Source organism: Lipophrys pholis (assembly GCF_963383615.2).
Source record: "Lipophrys pholis genome assembly, chromosome: 6".
In the NCBI taxonomy this organism is placed as follows: Eukaryota; Metazoa; Chordata; class Actinopteri; order Blenniiformes; family Blenniidae; genus Lipophrys; species Lipophrys pholis.
In genome coordinates this window covers 25,984,233-25,992,932 of record NC_137629.1, presented here as the reverse complement: position 1 = coordinate 25,992,932, position 8,700 = coordinate 25,984,233, and positions in this window count along the sequence as shown.

The following is an 8,700-nucleotide window of genomic DNA, read 5'->3' as shown; positions in this document are numbered from 1 at the left end:
CACAATTGTCCATTTAAGGACTCTAAAAAGTGTTTTTCTAAAGCCACAAGAAATTTTAAAAAAGAAATGCTAAAACTGCTTTAAAAACTAAAATGAGAATTTCTGAAAGGAAATTATCTCAATATTACTGAAAAAAAGGGTAAAACTGCAAAAATCTGGTAAAAAAAAAAAGCTGAAAATGAAATGTTTTCCCTCCCAAATTGTAATTTAAAGTTAATAAATGCAACATAACTTATAGTATTTGTTAGTTTATTAAATGTATATATGTGAAACATTATAAGCAGTGTTCGCTTTTTAAAGGTTGGACATGTTTTGCTGCTCCAGTTAAATTTGATTTGGTGGAAAGTGACATAAAGCGGCTCTCCTGGTCATGAAGGTTGCCGACCTCTGGTCTAATCTGTGTCATTTGTGATGTAGATACTGGAAACAGGAGGAGGTTAAGTTCACAGACTGAACATATTTGTCACCATGATCCGACTCTTATGTACTTCAACTCTGCTGATGTCAGAAAAATAACTTGACATCTCAAGATTAGATCGGTGACTCAAGTGGTATAATCTGAGGAGCGTCTCAGACTCTGCACAACCTATTCTAAAGCAGAAAATTACAAATGTGACCTTAATAATTTTACATAACTTTGTCTTAGCTCTGTAAAGAGAAGTGTGAAATACTGTTTGTATATTCCTAAATAACTTGCAGAAATATCACCTCCCGTTCATCTGCCAGCAACATCAAGGTGCTGCTATCTGCTCTGTTGGAAACAACACTTGAATAAAAACTCAATTCTCCTGTTGATTTTAACCGCCAGCGGTGGAGAGATCTCAGATCCTGTACCAACACATGTCTGTCAGAATCTGAAGATGTTCCCACGTCTACTAAATTTTAGGCTGACAGGATATTCGTGTCGGTTGCAGCTCGTCCAGGCCGTAATCTCTGCACCTGCTTTTTATTCAAACCGGAAAGAGAAAAGCATGAATCTTGGATTCTCAGGGGCTACTGTTCTTAAAAACACACCTGTAAAATGAAAGCAGCGGTTTTTTAATGTTCCCGGTAAAAATACGTCTTTGACCTGTCATTCATGACCGCTCAAAATGATTTTTATTACACAGTAAAAACCTGCAGCAACATTCAGTGCGTCTTGTGCCCAGACTCCAAGGCCTTGTTCTCATTGAACACATATGTTGTGAAAACTTAATAAGATAAATCAATATATAAAAATCTGAGAATTCAGAGGTGATCCATGTGTTTTTCTTAATTCTAGTGTTTGTCAGACGTGATCGAACATTAATTAAATCCACACAGTGATTTTCACTTAGACTTTCTATCTGCCACACGCGACATGAGAGTCAGTACAAAATAGTTGGTTTCTGTTTTCAGACTCCGTTTTATGTCCAACACATTGGACTTCCTTTTCCCTTGCTCTGCTCTGCACTCTGACTCGAGGCCTCTGGTGTTCAGTAAACGTGACACTGGCATCCTTTCACCTCGTTAACCAGCCCTGTTCATTTAACCACAAAGCCCCAACTTCCTTTCATCATTTACGATCCTTTCCTTTATGTGCGCACACGTGCAGGCCGTCGGGCAGCAGCCATCCTGGCTGCACACTGAACAACATTGTGAATCAGAATATCTGTGCATGACTTCTTTGTTTCCACGTGTGTCTGTCATACTTCCTGTCTCTTTGAACTCAAGAGCTTAATCCGATCCCAATCCCAGGAAGACTAATGTGGTCAGGACTTTTTCAGCATTTCTTACTTTTCTTACATACATTTGTTCAGTTGTCAATGTCATATTTTATTGATGTTGTGAAGACTGACTCGTTGGCTGCTCGGGAAACCTTCCACAACGAGTAAGTTTCCGAATTCCCACGTCATGAACGCACCATTACAACTGGGTTTAAAACACACACACGGGCTCAACTGCAACTTTCAAAAACCAATGAAAGATGTCCGGAAAGCGATTTTTCAACTCTAATAAAGTACATGAATACCTCATGTGGGCGCATAGTTTATTTAATCTAATAATCAAGATGTCTTTTAGTAGCACGTGGAGTCAGGAAGCGGGAGCATTTGGAAAGCACGTGAACGCAGCACGAGACCACGACACTGAGCAGGGTGGTAAGTATGGAGAGGTTAAGTCTCAACAAGGACATGTGGAAGCTTTTATGAAGTTGTAAGGTCTAGTAACGTTTAGTACAACAAGATAAAGCCTTTTTACATAAACAACTTTCATTTGAGGGAGGTTTATACTTGTTTATTCTTTATGTGACTTCAGTAAGAAGAATCACAACTTTTTTTTGATGGTAAATCCTTCTGTCATCTTATGTCACATATGTAATTTCAGAGTACAGAACCAGAAACACTGCAAAAAAAAAAAAAATGCAGTTAGCATGCCAGGTGCTGTTTGTTTTTGTAATGAAACCACACAGAGAATAACATGCTATAAACATTAACAATGGTGAATACATGGCTATTAGTATGGAGAGAGTTGGATTGCTGGTACTTCTGACTCGCCACTATAAATTTACCACGTCCATCTACTCCAGCATGTGCAGAAGAAATATTTACTATGGCCGTGGTGTGCATGTGCCGTTTCAAAAAAGTTGCATTTTTTCAAAATTTTTACGCAGAGATGTTTTAGAAGGTCGATATATTGTTATTGTCATTCATAAATACACGCCACAGCCACACACATGAAAGAAACTGCACCAGTCAGCCAGACGCAGCACCTCCTCTCGGTTTCTCCCGTTTACCCAGAAACAGAGTTGAAGCGTTTTCAGAGAAACTCCCATCTTGGGAGCCATTTTCAAAAAGTTGCCTTTTCACTGTCTCTGAGAACCCTTCATCCGATCATCTGATAAACTATGAATCCCTTTATTAACATACTGAAAACGGTCTGGTGTCAAGTGATCACTGCTGAGGGAAATCAAACCACTAATACTAAAATTTAAAACAAAATGCAATCTACCGAATTACTGTACTTCTTCATCTGAAGGGGAAATTTAAAAAAAAAAGCAGATTTCGACTTCCAATGGGACAAAACTGTAAGAAAACATCATAGCAAACTACAAAACTTCATGTTGTAGCCGTTGTTTTGAATCCACTGTAGTTAGAAAGTCCACAAACAGTAACGCTGGTTAGATTTCATACTGGGAGTTTTGGATAAACCAGTTCGACAGTGTCTGACTCTCCCTACAATGTTTGACTGTTTAAACTTCAGTTTCTACTTCTTTCACATATGTTAACACATTTCTGAATGCACTTTACACAGACTCACCTGTTTAAATTACTCAATAAACAGGGATTTTAAATCATGAATTACTTACTTTACTTCCTTTTAAGTGGAGCTCCCATTTTGGGTTTTGTTTTTTTTCTCTCTAAACTTTTCGACACTATTGCTTATATTCTGTTTATACACTGTCTTCTCCTGTTCACCCTATTACCATAGCCGTGTTAGCATAAGGTGGTTCAGGGGACTGTCAAGACAGATTAGTTAATTTAGGATGATGAGGCTTTGAGTAACAAGGACGGGAAAGAAGCTCTAAACAAACAGACGATCTTTACACTTAATAAAGAACAACAACATAAAGAAGTCTGCAAAAGACAGCTTGAGCAGTTACTGAAGGGTGAGGGACAGTGGGGAAGCTGGAGAACGAATGAAAAAGAGGAAAGAAAGGAGCGGATGAAAGAAACCAACAGGGCGGATGGGAGGAAAAGTTGGCCATGATGAAGTGATTAGTTTGGCAAACACAAGTGGAGGCCCAGATTAAAACTTTGAAGACTTTTGTCCACACTGACAAAAGTGTGTGTTTGTTTGGTCAGCAGCACATTTACGTGTGTGTGTGTGTGTGTGTGTGTGTGTGTGTGTACACGCACCCCGTAGGTGCGCTCTCATGTGGGTGTGTCTGAACTTATGCTCGTGTTTTGTGTTCAGTTAACCGCGTGCTGGTGGCCGTGTTTGTTCAACACACATCGTTGTGTCAATATGTGAGCACATCCTGCTCAGAGGTCTGAGAGGAAGAGGAAGACAAAGTGTTGGTGGTTACCCTGTATTTTCCCACATCAACAGAGAATGTATAAAAGAAGGAGACACAGCCGTCACCGCACAGTGTTGTCTCATCTTTGTAGTTCTGTTGTCCCTCCTGCTGGTTGTCCCAGTGTATTAATTTAATTGATTCATTCAACTCTATTTGTCCCGAGGAAGGTGGATGGATGGTTAAACTGTTTGTTCTTCTCAGTTGCCACCAGGCGTAGCATCTATTATATTAAGTGAAATACAGTCCATCGGATATTTTATGTTCAGCCGTTCTGGATGTGCTTTGCCTTTTGTGTCGGAAATTCCTGTCTGGTTCGATCTCCTTTGTGCAGCTTGGCAGTAGTCGGTGGAAAAATAGATAGCACTGTGTGAAACAGATGTGGATCACACTGAGTTCAGTCGGTGTAAAGTTTAACTTCACATCGGCCACAACTTTCTGCTTCCACTTATCTTCACTGAGCATTAACTTAGCATCTACTTAGTGCCACTTGGCATTCAAAACCATCAGTTGTTTATCCCCTCACCATGGCTAATACCTCGTCTCCTCAGCTTGTAACTTAGCCAGTGGATGATTATTAGAAAAGAAAGACGGTGCTGCTCATTTCATTTTCAGCTCTATATGTTCCTCTCAGTGAGAGGATGTACTGTATTTGGGCTTGATGCTGATGACGATGTCTCATTACTATGAGTTTCAGGTCCTCCTCATTCTCAGACTCTCTCATGCTCTTCGTGTGACATTCTGGGGAGTCGGGGGAGATTTCTGTGTGTGTGTGTGTGTGTGTGTGTGTGTGTGTGTGTGTGTGTGTGTGTGTGTGTGTGTGTGTGTGTGTGTGTGTGTGTGTGTGTGTGTGTGTGTGTGTGTGTGTGTGTGTGTGTGTGTGTTCTGGGCTATGCCGTTCTATGCACGAAGGAGGGTCTGCTGGTAAAAAAAAAAAAAAAAGAAGGTTCGAACAAAAAAAGAGGGGCAGTATAATTGGCTTCAGCCTTGCCAGACGACACAATGACACGGCTATTGATAGTGGAATGAGTTCCCGGCAGCTGAGGACCAATGGAGGAGCGGGAGACTGTTTTTCACAGCCTGTGATTGGCTGGACGAGGGAGGCTGTCGGTCTCCAGGTAGCAAAGTGAACCTCGGAGCATGTCTGCCACCTCTCTGGCTCCTGGAGGAGGGAGGGAGTGATAGAATATGGAAGAGAAGGTCTGACCGTGTGACCTCAGCTGAGGAGGAATAAAAACAATAATGCACGCAACATATCACCCTCATGTTTACGTTGTTGTTTTCTTTTGTTTTCTTCTGTGTGTGTGTGTGTGTGTGTGCGTGTGTGTGTGTGTGTGCGTAGTTCACATTTCTCTGGCTGCTGTTACCATCACCATGCCAGTACTCTAAAATAAATGTGTTTCATTTGTCTTTAACTTGGCTGTACACTCTCTCTCTCTCCTTCTCTCTCTGTTTCTGAGAACTTGCTTGTTTAGATTGGCCATTTCTCAACTTTCCTGCTGCTTCAGGAGAGAAACACACACTGCTACACGGTGGCATTTAAAGTCCACAGCAACAGGCTGAAGAAAAGGAAGGAAAAAAGGGGCTTGAGTGGCAGTTTTGAATGTGTGTGTGTGTGCTTTCATGTGTGTGTGTGTGTGTGTGTGTATTTGAATATGTGCCTGAGCTCATTTGCCTTGTTTTGAATGTGTCCACATGTGAGAGCTCATACGTTGACACAGCTACATGTGTGCTGAACCCGGTCTCCTTGCTTGGTATCTTAATAATATCTCTTTGATCAAATTACTCGGCTGCTTGTAGCAACACTCTCCATGTGACACGCGATTAGCACACAATTAACATGGGCCAGGGAGTGTCAACCGATTGGCTGTGCCATCACGCCACTGAGTGACATCTCCATCATTGCAGAAATGTCCGTCGTCCCACTGAAGCCCCCTCCTCACCCACCGGGTCCGTCACTCTGCCTCTCTGTCCATTTCTTTCCAGCGCCAAACTCTCTCTCCCTCCTTAAAGATGCACACATGTTGTTTACCGCCGAGCCCACTTGTTTTCATCCTCTCTCTCGAGTTCATATCTGCCTGTCATCATATTTTCATGCCTGTTTGTCCTGTGCTGGCTTCTTGTTTGTCAGTTCACTCATGTGGAAGTGAAGCGTCTCTTCCTTGAAAAAAACAATGTGATGCTGAAAAAACAGTCAGCATAATCGTGAGCCCATGTGAGTGAACTTTGATGTATCTGTGCCTGCATGAGACGTGAAAATGTCCTCCACAGAGGGACAGCCTGAGCATTAAATCCTCTTAAAGTGCTGATGTGGCTTTAGTAACCAAAACGATCTGAGATGGGGTCGTTTGTTGTTATTTGAGGACAAGTTGAAATAAATTGATATTTCTTCATAATGAGCAAACAAACAAGGTCTGTGTCGGCCTTTTTACCTCATGTCCCCCTCTTTCTCTCCTTTGCATCTCTAAGTATCGTCAGTAAAAGGGGGAAATATATAAATTGATTACGCAACAAAAAAGAAAATTATATTGATCACTTTTTCTCAAACTTTTTTTTTTAATTAGTATTTTTATGATCTATTTGCAGATATTTTAATTGAGCAGGACTGAATAGAATGTGTAATTAGGTTTATGTTGAGTGTTAGTGTGTGCTTGTTACTCTTAAACCACATAAATGTGACATTTTTGGAGTGCAGCCAACAAGTTATGTCAGCTCACCTCATAGCTCGTGGCTAAACTTTACAGTGTTTCTTCCATCAAGCTCCTTTCTCACATGTGAAATAAGTGTTTGACCACAGGGTCCTTTCTATGACAAACATGAGATGCAACTTTCATATTTGCAATTTTTCTATAATTTTTTTTTTTTTAAGCATGCTGCTCTCCTTTTGCCTAAAGTCAGAGCAAACCATAATACACTTCCCACCACACATATAAACGTGCCCATATGCAACCACCACCCACAATTTTCATTTATCCACAATGTCATGGCTCATCCCAGCGAATCACGGTCACTCTGGGGATGTATTTCTCCCTCTAATATGAGCGCGGCTGAGAGAGAGGAGGTTCTGTCTGCTCTGCAGGCTCTGCTGAAGGCTGATGCAACCAGAATATCAATAAGCACTAGAGGTTACACCACCACATGCATGCCCTTTGTGTTCCTCCTCCCTGATTTTCTCCAATTCTTCTTTTTTTTTTATTGCACAAAACCACACAGGGGAATTCAGAATTCACATGAATTCCTACAGTAATGTGAATCTAATGGTTTCTATGGAGTGGACTAATGGAGCTTGTTTGGAGCTGAAAGAGTCAGATCGCATTATGTGGTTGCGACCATCATTTACAGTGAGGACAACACAGACCTGACAGTCAATTGCACACACAGCCTGTCGTGAGAAGTTGACAACCTGTAGCCATGTGGAGTTCAGTCCTGGTGGAGCCTCCCGTCCTCATGTCGACGGCGGTCCTGACAAGGTGTTAATGTGAGCTGAGCTGTGCAACCTGGATCCATGCGGTCACTCTGGGTTTTCTTTCCGGCTGTCTGTCAGTGGATCTAAATCTCTGATTGGAGCATTGAACCCTGTTATCAAGCAGTTAGTGACTAAGGTGTAAGGTACTGTATAAACTTCTAAACTCAACAGGCGTAAAGTGACTCTGAAACAGAGGAAATATTCTGAACGTGACACTGACTATAGAAAACAAGATTACAGCTGTCATATGAACATGGATCCAAAGAATGGCTTGGTGTTGTAGTTTTGTTATCAGGGTGATTGGTTGAGATGCAGCACAGGTTCACAGGGAAGAAAATAAGAACTGAGGCTTTTTTACGGGAATAAATCCTGGACAAAGGCTCTTCTTAACTTTTTGATATTCCGGGACATGGCCGTGAAGAAAGGGCGGGTGTTGAAGACGTCAATGATGACTAGCGACAGTGATTTGAAGAAGTTGAAATGATGCTTGTATCCATGTGGAACATCCCTCGGGGCTATTGTGTCTATCCAGACGAGTCAGGCTCTAATCACAAGGGTCTGAGCCTCTGACCCATCCAGTGAGATCATCCCGTTTGTTTACACTATGTTTAGGAAGCTTGCCTACACACACGTAAGCTTGTTGCCGATGGTTACAGTTTGATGTCTTGTTTCATCTGGAGCAATAACTCTCAATAACTCACGAATGAGCTTGTGCTTTATTATGAGCTTTGCTTATTTATCAGACTCATACGAAGGTTTTCTGTCGTGTGTTTGATGTGTATTTTTTAATATTGTAGGAACTGCGATTTGCCCACGTAGACTTTTCTTCCTTCGACGTTGTTTCTCTTTTAGGTGAAAACCTGTTTTAAAATCAAGGAAATCATTGAAAGTCTTCTGGAAATTAATATAAATCAGCGCGGTGTCCCCCAAAAACACAACAATAGTGTAAGTGTGTCTTCTTGCCCCCTACATGTCGACCCACGTTGGTGGAGGGAGGGCAGTTGTCAGTGACTTGACCTATATCAGCTGAGCCTGCAGCGGTCTGATTTCCTTTGGGGGTCATCAATTTGTGGGTGTGGCCGTTTGTGTGTATGTGTGTGTGCATGCGTGCGTGTGATTCTGAGCACGGACTGATGAAAACGAGGCGACATCTGAGGTGACATTTAGAGGTTAACGGTGCTTCTGCACCTACAGACACTAT